The sequence below is a fragment of the Nicotiana tabacum genome, chromosome 19 (assembly GCF_000715075.1).
Source record: "Nicotiana tabacum cultivar K326 chromosome 19, ASM71507v2, whole genome shotgun sequence".
Lineage (NCBI taxonomy): Eukaryota > Viridiplantae > Streptophyta > Magnoliopsida > Solanales > Solanaceae > Nicotiana > Nicotiana tabacum.
The window spans coordinates 52,023,486-52,043,790 of NC_134098.1; positions in this window are offsets into that span (position 1 = coordinate 52,023,486).

Here is a 20,305-nt window from a genome sequence, read left to right on the forward strand (position 1 = left end):
CTATGCAAATCTTCCCTTGTTCGCTTTGGAGTTGTTAACTTGCATACACCGTTCCCTCTGATATCTTCAAAACTATGACATTTATAACGCTGTGAGAGCTTTAATACTTGAGTACGGGTACTCCTATCCGCTCTTAACGTTTATGTTTTCAAGGCAAAAGCACAACTCGTCAGCTGCTGCCTGGGTTGACTGGGGACTTGTAACTCAATTTTCTGAAAAAGTAAGAGAAGATGTGTTATACGGGGGACTTTAAAAAATAGAGTACTAAGAACATTTTTAGAATGAAAAGAAGTTGTTACTCATCACCATTATGTTCATAGGTTCTAATAAGATCATAACCGGTTTATTTGCTTTGCAAAACATCTTGATCAGAACTTAAACGATATTCAATAGGAAATAGATGTAAAGTATTTTGATATCGACATTCAGTAATAGACAGGGTACTGATTCATTAACTTCTTCAAGGTTTCAAAATTTATGTGCTCCATTGAATCATGGTGTGGGGAGCGCGTCAGTTGCACCAGATGATTGCAAGTTCAAATATTTAAATGAAATGAGGTAAGAATAAACATTTAATAAGATTTAATTTACTTTGCCGATCCACATTAAGGATGAATCATGAATGTAAGATCAAACTGTATTTTGTTACTTCATGCAAGAACACTGGAATTCTGCTTGATAACAGGTTTAATGAAATGATATAGGCATACGGGACATCATCTGAAACTACGAGATAGGGTGACCTTATTTCATCCTGCTTCTTAATTATGTTTTCGTCATAAAAGTTGCTCAAAACAATGAATTAATTTTGACATGCTCACATGATGCATTTCCGCAATCCCTTATGGCGATCAAGCAATTTTAGTACATCTTATAAATTTTATTATCATACATTCAAAGGAAAATAATTGTCTTGAGATTTTCAGGGAAAGATGTTAAGCCCATAGCAGAAACTTGTTTTTCTCTTTTGATTAAACCCGTGATAGTAAATTAAGACAAAATGGTCTTCAAAACAATCCCATACTATAAATATCAAATGACCCCTTTGGAAAATATATATTGGTGATGTAAAGAAATACAGTGATAACTCTCAAGGATCTGATCTAGGCTAAAATGTTAGACTATCATTTTAACCTTGAAAGTCTTAGATGGTGACCGGAGCCTCCGTGAAAGACTCAATACGAGCAATACTTTAGCAACCAAACCAAGTAAATACATCAGTTTATAAAGGAATTTAGTTGTTAGAACTTATGCTTCTTAAAATCATGTCTAAAGTTTTCTGTTTCAAATGTAGGTTTTTTCCTCTATCTAAAATAAATTGTGCCAAACTTGTGTTTGTTTTTTTAGTTTCTAAAGTTAGGGGAACTTTGTACTATGGTTATTCACAATACACTAACAGAGAAGCATGGTCCCTGATCACACAAAAACCTAGGAACTTCCAATTTGCTAAACCATAACATGATTTCCATAAAAACTGGAAGAACAAAGACTGTTAGTTCATAGACATTAAAAAAATATCATCAAGGTTATTTCATACTGGAAACTAATGATTGTTAAGAGAAGATCATAGTTTTAACTATATTTATTCAGAGAATGTCAATACCTGATGCAGAGGTAGCAAACATCTTATGTCTATAAGGTTCTTTAAAGGTAAGAAAAATATGGACTGTTAACAACAATATTGATCATAGAATAATGAAGGAAAAGAATTAAACTTAGTTTATTGCTTACGTGATTGAGTGTCCTGAAGCACTTTCCCCTTGTTTTTGTACTACCCACTTCGTTCCAATTAAACCTATTTGTTTCAACAGCACAAATCGAATCAACATTTATTTAAGTATGTCTACAGAAGACTGGAATATAATCCTAATAAAATGATATACAAAAAGACAGTCAGATGGAGCAAATGTAAAGGCCTTAAGATAGTTCAAAGAGGAAAACCTAAGGTTCAGGAAGAAAAGCTTCAGAGAACAGAAGAAGAGAAGTTCCATCTTCTGTATACTTCAAATATTCGTTGTTTAGTTACAACAAGTTGTCAGTTCCCTTTACTGTATCCCTCTGATCATTCTCCTTCGATTTGTCATCATTATGTGCAGCATTCCATCGTTTATTATCACATGAATAGGGAATCCTCTTACAAGGAAAATTGATCTTTCGCATAGATTTGGAGTTGGTTTTCCACGCAGGGACTTTAGGGCTTTTGATAGCGACTTTTCGATTGCTAAACGTAGGGGTGTTCAAAATCGAATCGAAACCGAAAACCGAACCGAAATCGAAACTTAATGGCTTATTAGTATCGGGTTAACGGTTTAACGGACGGGGAACAGATTGAATTTTTTTTATTAACGGCTTATCGGTTTGGGGGCGGATTATTCAATTTTCTTAACGGATAATCCGTTAACCCGTTAAGAATATATATATATATATATATATATATATATATATATATATATATATATATATATATATATATATTAAATATCAAAAACCCTTCCACTTCTTCCAGTACTCCATCTCTAAGTTCTAACGCCTAATTCCTAAATAATCAGAACCCTTACGTACTATGCATCAGAAGATCCCAGGCTTGGCTTAGCTTAGCTTATTCTCCCACCCTACAACAAGATTGTTTAAGCTGCTGTCTATGGTTCACCTCTGCTTTTGTTTTTTTAAACTAATGCATGTTGTCTATGTTTAATAGAAGAACAGCAGTGTTGTGCCACAACTTTTTTCACTCTACAACACATGACACACTACATCATTCTTATGTAGGCGTTAACAGACATGTATGTCTGGACTCAATGTGTAATTTTCTATTCTGAATTTGTATGCTAGGCGGTCAGCAAACAATTAATGCACGCAATATAGATTGAATTATGCCGATAAACCGCCCGATAAGAGCTAAACCAATACCAATCCGCCCGACATCTTATCGGATGGCTAGCGGATTAATACATTTAAAAGCCGATAACCGTTAAGAGTAATTAACCGTCCAATCAGCCCGATAAACCGCCCTAGCTAAACGGTTGTGAATTACTCAAATACATAATGGGTTTTGTAAACGGTGAAACTTTTCAGCAGGAGAAGATATATGTTTTTAAAAATTTTAATGCAAAAAAAGGAGGAATTAGATAAATTATCATTCTAATTGAAGAGATGTGCCACGTCCCTAGTCAATGGCATTCCAACTTCTCCTCTTACACCATCTTCTTAGTTTTCTCCATCTCTCGCTTTCCCTCTTTTACTCATCAACACCGAAGCATATATATTACAAACATGTTATTGCACCTATACAAAAGTGTTTACAAACTTATATATTTATACATTCTTATATATTATTATACAGTATTTACAAACTTATATTAATAATGCATTTACCTTATACAAAAGTGTATAATAATTAAACATGTATTAATCTGGTATAAAAGTATATAACAATGTATAAAAACCATCTCTAGCTGTAGTGACGAACTTCTTTTACGATTTCAGTTGCAATTCTTGTTCAAAATCAATCCAAATCTCCGTCAAATGACTATAAATTTTACAGACAACCTCCTCAAACTATTTCCAACGAGTCTAAACAACAATACCCACTCCAAATTTCTCAAAAAAATGATGGGTTACCATTCTAATCTAATTTTCTATACCCAAATCCTACTTCTTCATGATGGGTCCATCCCATGTCATGTGACAAGAAGACAACTTCCTTTGCTTTGAATTGTCAAGCCAACTAAGCGCACAGTAAGGAAGATTTTTACAGTAGACCGTTGTTTAGTTTCACAATATTATATTTGACTGTTGCTATTAACATGACATCACTAATGCACCTATGAAGTAATCCTAAGCACTATAAATAGGTGCCTTTACTCTTAGTTGTAAGGCATACCAAACAGAGAAAATAAGAGAGCGATTCAAAGCGCGAGAAGAAAAATACTTTGTGAGAGAAATAGAGAGTTTGAGTGGTATTATAGTGAGGTGAAAAATCATAAGAGAATTATTTCTTTTGACTGTATAGTGATTTTGGAGTATTTTACTCGGTATCATAAATTATAAAACCTTGCTAGTAAAATCAGAGTTCCGTCCCCTTCTCCCATGCTGAGTCACAGGCAGCGCCTCGAAAAGCACGGACGAGCCACATGCAAGGAAACTTGCACGTGTGGTTCTGGCCGGAGGCTAGGCTAAACCTCCCTCAAAGCCATGGCCATTGTGATCCTACTTCAACAACCTTCTCGTAATACGTAAAAAAAGTATCCCGATCCTGTAGGAGTGAGGTTTTTCCTTTATTAGAAAAGTTTTTCATGTAAAAATCTTGATATCCTTGTTTCTCTTATTATTGCTGTTAGTTACTGTATTTTAGTAATTCGCATTTAGTATAATTGTATACGTGAATATTATTTCTGTGTGGGTTATTTTCCAACAGTTAGTATCAAAGTACATGTTCTACTCATTCACAGAAATATTATTTATGGTCGATTTAACTCTATGACAAAAAAATATCCGAGTAAAAGTGATAAGATTCAATGGTAATGATGGTTTCTCCATATCGCATAGAAGGATGAAAGATCTGCTCATCAAACGAGGGTTAGACAATGCATTAGATGACAAAGAGACAAAGCTTGAAACCATGAAAACTGAGGATTGGACAGCCATGGATAAGAAGGTGGCTAGTTCAATCAGATTGTACTTGTCAGATGAAGTGCTCAATAATGACGACGAAAATAATGTATATGGTATTTGGAAAAGACTAAAAAGTTTATACATGCTCAAATACTTAACAAACAAGTTATTTTTGAGAAAGAAAATATATGCTATTCATATGAGTGAAGGTACATATTTCTTGCCCCATTTAAATATGTTTAGTGGATTAGTCACGCAGTTGAAAAATCTTGAAGAAACAATCACTGAAGTAGATAAGGCTATCTTGCTTCTAAACTTTTTTTTCATTTACCTATGATAACTTGGTAATAATGATCCTGCATGGTAGAGATACCACCAAGTTAAAGGAGGTCACATCAAATATCCTACTCAATGATAGATGAGGAAGAAGCCTGAAAATTATCAGGGACATGCTCTTATCATGAAAAACAGAGGAAGAAGTCTTTATAGAGCTTTGAGTAGCGGTGATACATCCAAAGGTCGTGGAAACTCCAGGAACTGATCAAAAGGTAAAAATTGCTACAGTTACGGTCAATCCGGTCACTTTAAAAGAGATTTTTCAAAGAAAGGTCGTGGCGAGAGCAGTACCCAAAAGAATGATGTGCACAACGATTGAGAAGAAGGAACGCATGCACTTAGCAAGCTAAGAGTCAAAATAGGTGGTTGGCATGTCAGCATCCTACCATGCCACATCGGTAAGAGAATTCTTCTGTAGGTACAAAGCAGGAGACGTTAGGACGGTCAAGATGAAAAATACCAGTCACTCAAAGATTGTGGGGATTGGTGACATTTGTATCAAGATAAATGTCGTATGCACATAGTTCTAAAATATGTGTGGCTCGTACCAGATCTACAGATGAATTTGATTACAAGGATCGCTCTAGATCGAGGTGGGTACAAGATTCACTTCATCAATGGAAAATGGCGGCTCACCAAAGGATCATTGGTAATTGCTAAAGGAGTAGCTCCACACATGTTGTACAAGATAACCGCTAAGATATGTGAAGGTGGATTACATGCGGCTGTAGCTGATACACCTGCTGATCACCGGAGATTAGACCATGTGAGTGAGAAGGGATTGCAGATCCTAGCCAAGAAGTCACTTATCTTCTTTGCAAAAGGTACAACTGTGAATCCCTGTGATTATTATTTTTTGGAAATAACATAGGGTATCGTTTCAATCAACTCAGGGAAGAAAATCGAATATATTTAGTTTAGTATATTCTGCTGTTTGTGGTCCAATGAATTAGAATCAATGAGAGATAACAAATAATTTTTTATATTTATTGATGATGCTTCACAAAAATTATGGATTTATTTCTTGAGAACAAAAGACCAGGTATTTCAAGTTTTTCAGAAATTCCATGCTCTGCTGGAAAGGGAGACACGTCAAAAATTAAAGCGTCTCAGGATGGATAACGGAGAAGAGTATACTTCAAAGGAGTTTGACGACAACTTCTGAACACATAGAATTAGAAATAAGAAGACAATTCTTGAAAACCCACAATACAATGGTTTAGTTTGTCACGACTCAAAACCTATAATAGGTCGCGATGGCTCCCAATGCCGCTGTTAGGCAAGCCAATACGTGAACTTCCAATTTAGTTATTCCTTTTTAACTTTTAAAAACAGAAATTTCCTTAAATACACCGAATAAAAGTAAAATCTCATGGAACCGTACTTCTTTCCCAAAAATACAAAGGGTGAATAATACATAAACCACAGTGATAGTAATAATAAGTACAACGGTGCATAACAACTAATAGCCTCCAAAACTCGGTGCCACAAGTGCATAAGAAATCTAGAGAATATACAAAACTACTATAGCTACTATCTGAAGTAAAATAGACAGAAACAATAAATAAGTTAGAGTGAGACTACGGTGCTGCAGATCGAAGCACGGCAAGCATCTCACCACTAAGTCTCCGTGAAAGTGTGTTTACGCGCCCGTATAACCACTTGAAGTACCTATCTCAGTACATGCACAATCAGTACAGAAGTGTAGAATGAGTACGTAAAATAACACGTACCCAATAAGTATCCAGTCTAACCTCGAAGAAGTAGTGATGAGGGGTCAATTTGGCATTTACTAGTGGTCAAATAGTAATAAAATACATAAAGTAGACACTAAAGTCACTAAAATGTCATAACCGGCCTCAAAGGCATGAACGCAACTGATACCAAAATCAAATCAAATCTCAAGTATTAAGCACGAGTCTGCCGAGGCGAACGACCCGATCCCATAGGAAGAATGGTACTCAGTACTGCCGAGGCGAACAACCGGATCTCATAAGAATAGTGATACACAGTATCGCTGAGGCAAATGACCTGATCCCATAAGAATAGTGATACACAGTATCGCCGAGGAAAATGGCCTAATCCCATAAGAATAGTATTACTATACTGCTGAGGCGAACGATCCGATCCGATAAGAGTAATTTACAACACTGCCGAGACGAACATCCTGATCCGATTAGAGTAGAAAACTACCTCACTTGCGAAAGTACATGTGAGTCGAGAAGACACAGATCTATTGTTCGTCAAATATTCTAAAATTTTCAAAGTGAGAGGCTTAATCAATATTTTGTTCTAACCTCAATCTCAGTCATAAATTAAGAAAATCAAATACACAGGGTAAATACAAATAGAACAATTAAGACATGATGTGAATCTAAGTCTACCCGGACATAACATAAAAATAGCTAAGTACGGACTCTCGTCACCTCGTGCATACGCAGCTCCCACAACGATTAGCACACAACAATTAATACACCAGAGGAGATAATTCCCTCTTACAAGTTTAGGTATGAGACTTACCTTCCAAGTTCACTATTCAACTCTTAATCTCACTAGAAATCTCCAAACGTCTCCGAGTGATCTGAAACTAGTTAAAAGTCATATAAAATAATCAATATATGCTCAAAAGTTCATAATTTAACTATTAAACTAATTTTCAACCAAATTCGGAAAGTCCATAAAAGTCACCCCGGCCCCACGTACCCGAATTTCAAAAAATTTCGAAGATAAATACTACCCATGACATTACGAACCAAATATATAATTTATTCCCAATTACATAATGAATTTCGTGGTAAAATCCCATTTTTACCAAACCTTAAGTTTCCAACCAAATCCCATAATGTTTACTTATTTATATGTTAAAATCTACTTATAATCTATGTATTTAACTCAAACATGGGTATAATTCACTTACCTTGTGATGCTTGATCAAATTCCTCTCAAAAGAGCTCTCAAAACCGGACAAACCAAGTGAAAATGAGCCAAGTCCCGTATTAAAAATCAAGTATGCCCAGGCCCGTTCTTCTTGCGATTGCGGAAAATGCCTCGCGATCGCGAAGGCCAATTTCTCCCAGCTGCCCATGTACTCTTCACATTCGCGACCTCATGGTCGCGTTCGCTATGATCAACTGACTCTGCTCTTCGCATTCCACCAGTCGTGTTCGCGAAGGCTAACAACCTACCAACCTCGTGCCTCTCCTGCCTTCTTTAAGTTCGCGATTGGGCCTTCGCGTTCGTGAAGAGTAGCCATGTCCTCCTTCGCATTCACGGACCATTCTTTGCATTCACGTAAGGAAATCAGCTGCCCCTCCAAAATTTCTTCTTTGCAATCGCGGGATACCCTTCGCAATCGCAAACCACACTAACATACCAGCACACAATCAATTTTCAGCTAACTTTAACTTACTCTGGGTGGTCCGAAACACACCCGAGCCACTCGGGACCCCGTCCAAATTTACCAACAGGTCCGTAAACATACTACAGACTTACTCGAAGTCTCAAAACACATAAAATTATACCAGAACTATGAATCACACCTCAAAACCCAATTAATCAACTTTTAAGCTTCAAACTCATTTTAACGAACTCCGAACACAACGAAACATACTTAGACAACTCGAAATGACGCTAAATTTTACGCACAAGTCATAAATGACAATACAAACCTATTATGAGGCTAAGAATTCCAAACAGATATCGATAACACCAAAATCCACTTCAAGACAAACTTAAAAAATTCTAAAGCCTTCAAAATGCCAACTTTCAACAATAAGCGCTGAAATGCTCCGGTCTGCCCGAATCTCGATCCAAGCATATACCCAAGTCCAAAATAATTATACGAACCTATTAAAACCTTTAAATCTCGATTCAGAGGTCATTTACTCAAAAGCGTTGATTCAAGTCAAACTTGGCCACCTTAGGCCACTATTATGGAACTAAGTGTTTCGAATTAAACCCAAACCCTTCCAAAACCAAACCAACAATCACCGTAAGTCATAAAATAGTAAAAGCACATATGAAAAGTCTTAAATAGGGTAACGAGGATCTATAAAGTAAAACAACCGATCGGGTCGTTACATAGCTGAAAGGATGAATCACACCATTATTAAAAAAATGAGAATTATGTTCTGGAAATCAAAATGACCTATGTCATTTTAGGTTGAAGCAGATTGCATAGCATGTTACCTGATTAACCGAAGTCCATCAGTTCTATTAGAGTTTGACATTTCGGAGAAAGTTTGGACCAACAAAAAGGTGTCCCACTCCCATTTGAAAGTGTTTGGATATAAAGTTTTTGAGCATGTGCCGAAGGAGCAGAGAAGGAAGCTGGATATCAAAGTTATTCCCTGCATCTTTATCGGTTATAGAGATGAAGAGTTTGGTTATAGATTGTGGGGCCCATAAAGGAAGGAGATCATCATAAGCAGAGATGTGATCTTTAGAGAAGATGTGGTCGGGATTGATGGTGATCAATTAACAAAGACAAAAAATGATAATGGTACATTTATTAACTATGTTAAAACTCCTAATGTATTTGTGTAACGACCCGGCCGGTCGTTTTGAGAATTTAAATCTCGTCCGACGGTATAAAGCCCTGAGCAACTTCGTATTATGTGCCTTGACTTGCATGCGTGGGTGAATTCAATTATCGGGTGATTCGAAGTTATTTGGGACACTTAGTCCCTAAATGAGAGCTTAAGTCTTAGAATTTGGACCGTAGTCTGAACTGTGTGAAGACGGACATGGAATGGAATTCTGCCGACTCCATTAGCTCCATTGAGTGATTTTGAGCTTAGGAGCGCATCCGCAATGTATTTTAGAGGTCTGTAGTAGATTTAGGATTGAATTGACGAAAGTTAGATTTTCGGTGATTTCGGCCGATAGTGAAAATTTTGATGTCGAGCTCGGAATGGATTTACGAGAGTAGCTGTAGGTTCGTAGTGTCATTTGTGACATGTGTGCAAAATTTGAGGTCATTCGGACGTGGTTTGATAGGTTTCGACATCGGTTGTAGGAATTTGAAGTTTCAAGTTCTTTAAGTTTGAATTGGAGGACGATTCATGATTTTTAGCGTTAGCTGATGTGATTTGAGGGCTCGACTAAGTTCGTATGGTGTTTTAGGATTGGTTGGTATGTTTGGTTGAGGTCCCGGGGGGCTCGGGTGAGTTTCAGGTGCTTAACAGATCAAAAGTTGGATTTGTGTTGCGGCTGAAGTCTTCATGCATCTGTCATTTTTGCACCTGCGGTAGAGAGACCGCAGGTGCGTGATCGCACGTGCGGAGAGGCAAGCGCAGAAGTGGATCTAGGATGTGTGGTCAGGGGTCAAAGGTGCGAAGGGAAATGCCGCATCTGCGATGCCCATAGATGCGCTAAAGGACACGCATGCGCGGAGGAGATCGCAGAAGCGGACAATAGTCCGCAAGCGCGCACTCGCAGGTGCGGCCCTTTTTTGCAGAAGCGGACCCAGCCCTCTTAAGTCATTTCCGCACCTGCGAAGGAAATTCCGCAGGTGCGGCATCGCAGGTGCGACCCAAGGTCCGCAGATGCGGAATAACTGGGCAGAAAAGGGGCAGATTCCAGGGTTTGAAGTTCACTTCACAAATTTGATTGAGAGCTCGATAGAAGGCGGAATTTGGAGAGATTTTCGGAGGAAGATTTTGGGTAATGATTCTTAACTCCCTTATGGTTATATTCCAATAATCTATGCTCGAATTCATCGTTTAAATTCGGATTTGGGGTGAAATATTGAGAGAAGTTCTTAGGCCAAAATTTGGGGTTTTGATCGAGATTTTGGTGTCGGATTTTAGTAAATTTGATATGGCTAGACTCGTGAGTGAATGAGCTTTCGTATTTTATGACTTTGACCCGATTCCGAGAAGTGGACCCCACAGACGATTTTGAGTTAATTTCGGAATATTCGTTAAAATGTTGATTTCTATAATTAGATGAGTCTATTATTGTTGTAATTATGATATGTAATTGCTTTTGGCTAGTTTTGGGTCATTCAGATCCAGATATTCGTGAAAAGGGCATTCTTACAGATTGATTGAGCTTAACTCGAGGTAAGTATCTTTCCTAACCTTGTGTGGGGGAACTACCCCTTAAGATTTGAGTCATCTATGTTGATTGTAATCTGTGTACGCGAGGTGACGAGTGCGTGCTCGGATTTATTTGTGGAAAGTTGGCCTTTTAGGGTTCTTATGTCCTTATATTCACCATATATGATGTTATTTTTGATTCGTTTGAATTCCCATTGGCTAGTTTCACCTCTACATGATTTGATTAGAGATAATTGCTTTAGGATTCACTCTTATTGTCTATTTGACCCTTATTTGACTTAACCAAAGATTATACCTCTTCTATCGTCGTGCTATATTTTACATAACTGCTTATCTTTAACTGAAATCATTATTTTCTCGTCCTATAATTGTTTAGTTTTAATTGGAGTTATGATTATCTTATGCTGCTTATCCTTACTTGAATTGTTCAATATTTCTCGTAATGGCTCAACCTCAAAAGGAGTTTAGATAACCTATATCTTAGTTGACTTGCCATTATTTGGAACTATTTGACTCGTGTTGGCTTCTTATTGTTGACTTGAATATTGTGGAATTGTTGCTACATTTTTATTTTGTTTTCCCTTGTTAAGCTGTTCTCCTTGTGCCTAGCATTCTTTACTGTGGTTATTCCTTGTGAATGAGTTCTACTGTTCTTGTGATTTAAATTCTTGAGTTGACTTGCTCGTCGTACTTTGCATTTCTATCATTGTTGCTTTTGCACTCGTTGTGGTGATGTACGAGGTTTCTATCGTGTTATAGTTGTTATCTCTGTTGTTTGCGCTGCATATTTAAATTGGGACTACGGACGTATTCCGGGAGATACCCTAGCACTGCATATTTAAATTGGGACTACGGACGTATTCCGGGAGATCCCCTTGCCTTGCATATTTACTTTGGGACTCCGAATGTATTCCGGGAGATCCCCAAGCACTGCATATTTACTTTGGGACTACGGACGTCTTTCGGGAGATCCCCCAGCACTGTATATTTATTTTGGGACTACGGACGTATTCCGGGAGATCCCCCCGTACTGCATAATTAATTCGGGACTACGAGATGGTATCCCGGTAGATTTCCCCTGTGGTTTTATCTGTGTTCGAAGATTCTAATCTTCCATGCTTAGGTGTCACAGGGTGACTTATACTCGAAGGATATTACTTGAAAAGTTTATATTTGAAAAGTATCTATCTTGAAGGAACTATGTTTGAAGATATTTATTTGAAAGGGGTATACTTGAAAAGTATTTATCTTGCAAGAACTATGTTTGAAGGCTAATTATTTGAAAAGTTTATATTAGAAAGGTTTTATCTTGAAAGAACTATGTTTGAAAGATATTTATTTGAATGAAGTATATTTCAAAAATAATTTCTTATTGGAAAGGATTATATTCTAAAGACCTCAATTTAAAAACTTACGGGTGAAAGTTTACACTTGAAGGATTTGACTAACTTATTGGGGTTGTTAGCTGAGGCCTGATGTGAAAATTATTGCAGCTGCTGAGTTACTACTTGCCTTTACTGTATTGTGATTTTTTTGAATTTGGGTTATGTTTTCGTTCATTCTTCTGTGTCTTATTCTGGCGTTCCGCTGTTACTTCCTATTTGTTTTCTTCCTTATTGCAGTTGTTATGTCGTTAGACATATCGCAGGGTCCTTAGATAGATGTCATGTTCTGTCATCCCTATACTTATGCTTGTTTAGTTTATTAGACCAGTGGGTATCTTGACTAGTCCTCGTCACTACTTTACCGAGGTTAGTCTTGATACTTATTGGGCACCGCTGTGGTGTGCTCATACTACTCTTCTGCACAATTTTTGTTTTTGTGCAGACCTAGGTATTTGTTCGTTAGCTAGTTATATGGACTGTCGCTGCGAAAACTCAAGGTAAACCTGCCGCTGCATTCGCAGGTTTCGGAGTCACCTTCAAGTTTTCGTTTTGCACTGTTTATTCTTATTTCTGGACAGTTGTATTTAGAAGTTTTCTAGCAAACACTCTGTAGAGCTTATGACTTGTACTACCGGTTTTGGTAATTGTAAGAGATTTCTATTTATTTTGTTAGATGTTAATTAAATAATGTTGTTTCAATTAATGTTAGGGTTACCTAGTCCCTAAGACTAGGTGCCATCAAGATACCAAACGGAGGGAAAAATTGAGTCGTGACAGTTGGTATCAGAGCTCTAGGTTCATAGGTGCTACGAATCATAAGCGAGTTTAGTAGAGTCTTGCGGATCGGTACGGAGACGTCTGTACTTATCTTCGAGAGGCTACATAACTATTAGGAAAATCTCACTTCTTTCATTCCTATCGTGCGAGCTTATTAATCTCGAATTTGAACTTTTATCATTCCATTCTCTCACAGATGATGAGGACACGAGCTACAGTTATAGACGATGCTGCTCTTGGAGCAAGTATCATTAGAGGCAGAGGCAAAGGCCGACGAGGAGTAAGTGTCGCAGCCAGAGCACCTACCATAGCAGCAGTTAAGGAGCCGCCAATAGTTTCAGTTAGGGAGCAGGTACCAGAGGCGCCTGCTATTACCCCCGGACTTCAGGAGACTTTAGCACAGTTCCTAAGCATGTTTGGTATATTGACTTAGGCGGGGATATTCCGGTTGTACCAGTTACGTCACAAACCGGGGGAGGAGCCCAGACTCCCACCGCCCACACTCCAGAGCAGCGAGTTCACGTTGGTTAGGTTCCAGGTGTCATGGTAACACAGGCCGTGGTTCTAGTTTAGCTTATGGTCAGAGCAGCAACATCCGAGGAAGGGAAGCTTAGATTTGCACGGTTCAAGAGATATAACCCTCCTACATTCAGTGGTTTGGCTTCAGAGAGTGCATAGGATTTTTTGGAGGAGTGCCATAACATCCTCCGTACTATAGATATTATTGAGACGAGTGGGGTTGCTTTCACTACGTTCCATCTTAAGGGAGCCACTTATCAGTGGTGGCGGGCATATGAGATGGGTAGCCCTGCTAAGTTAGCTTCACTTACATGGGTTCAGTTTTCAGAGATGTTCCTGAGAGAGTTTGTACCTCAGTCCCGTCGAGATGCATGGCGCACAGAGTTTGAGCAGCTGCGCTAGGGCACTATGTCAGTGTCAGAGTATGCCGTGAGATTCAGTGATTTGGCCAGGCATGCACCTGCTTTGGTCGCCACAGTTAGAGAGTGTGTCCGTAGATTCATTGAGGGACTCAGGCATGATATTCGGTTCAGTATGGCTCAGGAGTTAGAGTCAGATATTTTGTTTCAGCAGGTGGTAGTGATTGCTTGCCGTATAGAGGACATGCGGGGCCATGAGAGAGAGTACATGCGAGATCAGGAGAGAGAGGACGGGGAGGTGAGGATGACAGGGAGGTGAGGAGGCCTCGTAGACCGGAGAGATCTACTGGTCCTTATTTTGGAGGCAGGGTACGGCATGGTAGAGGTTTTGTGGGTTAGCCAGTTTGGTTTGCACTTCAGGCTTTGCACAGTATGTCAGGTGCTCATGGGTCTCAGAGTACCCGTACCGCACAGTTCGCACAGCCACGTCAGCAGAGAGGTTGCTTCGAGTGTGGACATACCAGCCACAGGGTGAGAGATTGTCCTAGACTCCGGACAGGTGTGTCACAGCGGAGTATTCAGGCAAGTAGAGGGCGCCTAAGAGGGGAAGGCCCGGCCCGTTGATGTGTTTCGTATAATAGGCTTGAGGCCACTGCGCCAGATGATGTCATACAAGTATGCTTTTGATTTGTTACAGAGGGGCACCATTCGTATTTTTGATTCGGTTTTGCTTATCGGGGCGAGTTCCACTATTTGTTGTCCCACCTATAGGTGAGTTCATGACTTAGTATTATGTTTATGTGTTTACCCCTGTTGGAAGACTCTATGAGTGGTAGCCCGTGTCTATCATTTGTTTCTATTCATTATCGAAATTTTCGAGACTAGAAGTGAATTCATGTTGTCCATTATGGCAGGCTTGATGTGATTCCTGAGTAAATTGGTTACGATTTGTGATTTGATACTCTACTGGGGTGAAGGCTTAGTAAGTGTTGTGATTTTATTGGCAGAATTGAATTAGTGGAAGATTTCCATTGGTATGATGTGTATTCGACTTGTGATTCAGAGTTGAGGGTGAGACCCTCGCGATTCCATGTGATTTGATATGTTTGGATCGGGCTGAGTACCGCGGTAGAAGTTATATCAGGATGGGACCCTTGTGTTTGTTTATATGCTTTAATTCTTTCCTTGTTATATTGTTTTGTAGGTTAGTATTGATAGAGAGTTGTGCATGTCGGGCTTGTTTTGTAGTTTCCTTATGTGTTTCTCTTTTCATATTCAGTCAATTTCATTCGGTGCTTCTTGAGTTTTAGCTTGCGGTGTGTGTGCCCGGGGGTGTTAGTTATGACTTGTTGATTCAGGTGTATAATTAAGAGGTCTTCATGTTTCTTGCATCGTTGTCAGTGTTGTGGAGGTTTGAACAGGGTTCTAACGGATATGAGGCTAATTGCCGGTGATGGTTTTGATTACGGGCAACTATTATGATCAGAAATGTTATTATGGGCCTATGTGTGGTGTGTCTTGTTGTGTGGTCGTACCTTGTGGATGTAGGCATGAGTTGTTACAGCTGGTTAAGACTGCTATCGGTTATAGATTTAGAATCGGGTCATTTGAAGACAAATGGAAGTTGATAATTTTGACTCTAAGGCTTATTGGTGTTGATAGAAAGGATAAATTACAGATGGAATGGTGTCGTTAGGCTTATGTGGATTGGGGTGATGTGGGTTCCCCAGCGGGTGTATGTTGAATATGTGCTTTCAGTGATTGAAGACTTCGAGGTGATTCTTAGCACGTTCGAGGACGAACGTTTGTTTGAGAGGGGAAGGATGTAACGACATAGCCGGTCGTTTTGAGAATTTAAATCCCGTCTGGCGGCATAAGGCCCTGAGCAAATTCGTATTATGTGCCTTGACTTGCATGCATGGGTGAATTCAATTATCGGGTGATTTGAAGTGATTTCAGACACTTAGTCCCTAAATGAGAGCTTAAGTCTTAGAATTTGGACCGTAGTCGGAACTGTGTGAAGATGGATCCGAAATGGAATTCTGTCGACTCCTTTAGCTCCGTTGAGTGATTTTGAGCTTAGGAGCGCGTCCAGAATGTATTTTGGAGGTCTGTAGTAGATTTAGGCTTGAATTGGCGAAAGTTAGATTTTCGGCGATTTCGACCGATAGTGAAAAATTTGATATCGAGCTCGGAATGGATTTCCGAAAGTGGCTGTAGGTTCGTAGTGTCATTTGCGACCTGTGTGCAAAATTTGAGGCCATTCAGATGTGGTTTGATAGGTTTCCACATCGGTTATAGGAATTTGAAGTTTCAAGTTCTTTAAGTTTGAATTGGAGGGTGATTCATGATTTTTAGCATTAGTTGATGTGATTTGAGGGCTCGACTAAGTTCGTATGATGTTTTAGGATTGGTTGGTATGTTTGGTTGAGGTCCAGGGGGCTTGGGTGAGTTTCGGGTGCTTAACAGATCAAAGGTTGGATTTGTGTTGTTGCTGAAGTCTTTAGGCATCTGTCATTTTCGCACTTGCGGAGAGGCAAGTGCAGAAGAAGATCTGGGATGTGTGGTCAGGGGTTGCAGGGGCGAAGGGAAATGCCACATCTGCGATGCCCGTAGATGCGCTAAAGGACACGCAGGCACGGAGGAGATCACAGATGCGGACAATAATCCACAGGTGTGGCCCTTTTTTCGCAGAAGCGGACCCAGCCCTCTTAAGTCGTTTCCGCACTTGCGAAGGAAATTCCACAGGTGCGACCCAAGGTCCGCAGATGCGGAATAACTGGGCAGAAAAGGGGCAGATTCGAGGGTTTGAAGTTCACTTCACAAATTTGATTGAGAGCTCGATAGAAGGCGGAATTTGGAGAGATTTTCGGAGGAAGTTTTTGGGTAATGATTCTTAACTCCCTTATGGTTATATTCCACTAATCTATGCTCGAATTCATCGTTTAAATTCGGATTTGGGGTGAAAAATTGAGAAATGTTCTTAGGCCGAATTTTGGGGTTTTGATTGAGATTTTGGTGTCGGATTTTAGTAAATTTGATATGGTTAGACTCGTGAGTGAATGAGCTTTCGTATTTTACGAATTTGACCCGATTCCGAGAAGTGGACCCCACGAGCAATTTTGAGTTAATTTCGGAATTTTCGTTAAAATGTTGATTTCGTTAATTAGATGAGTCTATTATTGTTGTAATTATGATATGAAATTGCTTTTGGCTAGATTTGGGCCATTCAGACCCGGATATTCGTGTAAAGGACATTCTTACGGATTGATTGAGCTTGACTCGAGGTAAGTATCTTGCCTAACCTTGTGGGGGGGGGAACTACCCCTTAGGATTTGAGTCATCTATGTTGATTGTAGTCTGTGTACGCGAGGTGACGAGTGTGTGGTCAGACTTATTTGTGGAAAGTTGGCCTTTTAGGGTTTTTATGTTCTTATATTCACTGTATATGATGTTATTTTTGATATGTTTGAATTCCTATTTGCTATTTTCACCTCTAGATGATTTGATTAGAGATAATTGCTTTAGGATTCACTTTTATTGTCTATTTGACCCTTATTCAACTTAACCAAAGATTATACCTCTTCTATCGTCATGCTATATTTTACATAACTGCGTATCTTTAATTGAAATCATTATTTTCTCATCCTATAATTGTTTAGTCTTAATTGGAGTTATGATTATCTTCCGCTGCTTATCCTTACTTGAATTGTTGAATATTCCTCGTAATGGCTCAACCTCAAAAGGAGTTTAGATAACCTATATCTTAGTTGACTTGCCATTATTTGGAACTATTTGACTCATGTTGGCTTTTTATTGTTGACTTGAATATTGTGGAATCGTTGCTACATTTTTATTTTGTTTTCCCTTGTTAAGTTGTTCTCCTTGTGCCTAGCATTCTTTATTGTGGTTATCCCTTGTGAATGAGTTCTACCGTTCTTGTGATTTAAATTCTTGAGTTGAATTGCTCGTCGTACTTTGCATTTCTGTCATTGTTGCTTTTGTACTCGTTGCGGTGATGTACGAGGTTTCTGTCGTGTTATAGTTGTTATCTCTGTTGTTTGCGCTGAATATTTAAATTGGGACTACTAACATATTTCGGGAGATCCCCCAGCACTGTATATTTAAATTGAGACTACGGATGTATTCCGGGAGATCCCCCTGTCTTGCATATTTACTTTGGGAATACGGACGTATTCCAGGAGATCCCCCAGCACTGCCTATTTACTTTGGGACTACGGACTTATTCCGGGAGATCCCCCAGTACTGCATATTTATTTTGGGACTACAGATGTATTCCGGGAGATCCCCTCCTTACTGCATAATTAATTCGGGACTACGGGACGGTATCACGGTAGATTTCCCCCGTGGTTATATCTGTGTTCGGAGATGCTAATCGTCCATGCTTAGGTTTCACAGGGTGACTTATACTCGAAGAATATTACTTGAAAAGTTTATATTTGAAAAGTATTTATCTTGTAGGGACTATGTTTGAAGATATTTTTTTGAAAGGGGTATACTTGAAAAGTATTTATCTTGCAAGAACTATGTTTGAAGGCTAATTATTTGAAAAGTTTATATTAGAAAGATTTTATCTTGAAAGAACTATGTTTGAAAGATATTTTATTTGAAGGAAGTATATTTCAAAAATAATTTCTTATTGGAAAGGATTATATTCTAATGACCTCAATTTAAAAACTTACGGGTAAAAGCTTACACTTGAAGGATTTGACTAATTTATTGGGGTTGTTGGCTGAGACCTGATGTGAAAACTATTGCAGATGCTGAGTTACTACTTGCCTTTACTGTATTGTGATTTTTTTGAATTTGGGTTGTGTTTTCGTTCATTCTTCTGTGTCTTATTCTGGCATTCCGCTGTTACTTCCTATTTTTTTCCCTTCCTTATTGCAGTTGTTATGTCGTTAGCCATATCACGGGGTCCTTAGATAGATGTCATGTTCTATCATCCCTATACTTATGCTTGTTCAGTTTATTAGACCAGTGAGTGTCTTGACTAGTCCTCGTCACTACTTCACCGAGGTTAGTCTTGGTACTTACTGGGCACCGCTGTGGTGTACTCATGCTACTCTTTTGCACAATTTTTGTTTTTGTGCAAACCCAGGTATTTGTTCGTTAGCTAGCTGTGTGGACTGTCCCTGTGGAGACTCAAGGTAAACCTGCCTCTGCGATCGCAGGTTTCGGAGTCACCTTCAAGTTTTTGTTTTGCACTGTTTATTCTTATTTCTGGACAGTTGTATTTAGAAGTTTTCTAGCAAACACTCTGTAGAGCTTATGACTTGTACTACCGATTTTGGGAATTGTAAGAGATTTTTATTTATTTTGTTAGATGTTAATTAAATAAAGTTAGGTTTACCCCTTTCCTAAGTCTAGGTGCCATCACGATACCAAACAGAGGAAAAAATTCGGTCGTGACAACCTGTATGTAATCTTTCCACAGGTCATGAAGAATGGCACATGAAAAGTGTAGATGAAGAGGTTGTTGAGTAGGGGGAGCACCTGAGTCCATAAGAGGAAGAAGAAGAGGAGCAACAATAACAAGAATAAGGACAACAACCTTTGAGAAGATATAAAAAGTAAAGGTAGAGTCCATGAGGTATCCTTATTCAGAGTATTATATCCTCGTCACTGATAAGGGGGAGCAAAGAATTTCAAGGAGGTGTTGTCTCTTCCAGAACAAATCCAGTGAATAAAAGTAATGCAAGAAGAGATAAAGTTTTTACATAAGAATGGCACGTATGAACTGGTTGAACTTCCAAAAGTCAAAAACGCACTCAAGTATAAGTGGGTCTTTAAGCTCAAGAAAGGCGAAAATGGCAAGCTAGTCAGATCAAAGCTCGATCAGTGATAAGAGGTTTCAAACGAAAGAAAGGTATTGATTTTGATGAAAATTTCTCACATGTTATCAAAATGGCTTCTATTCGAATAATTTTGAGCTTGGTAGCTAGTTTAGATCTTGAAGTGGAGCAGTTGGACATGAAAACTGCATTTTCTATATGGAGATTTGGAAGAAGTGACTTATATGGAGCAGCCAGAAGGATTTGAAGTAGCTGAAAGGAAACCCATGGTGTGCAAACTGAATAAGAGTCTTATGGGTTGAAGCAGGCACCAAGGCAGTGGTACAAGAAGTTTGACTCATTAATGAAAAGTCAAACTTACACAAAGACATATTCTGATCTATGTGTATACTTCAAAAGGTTTTCTGACAACAACTTTATTATTTTGTTATTGTATA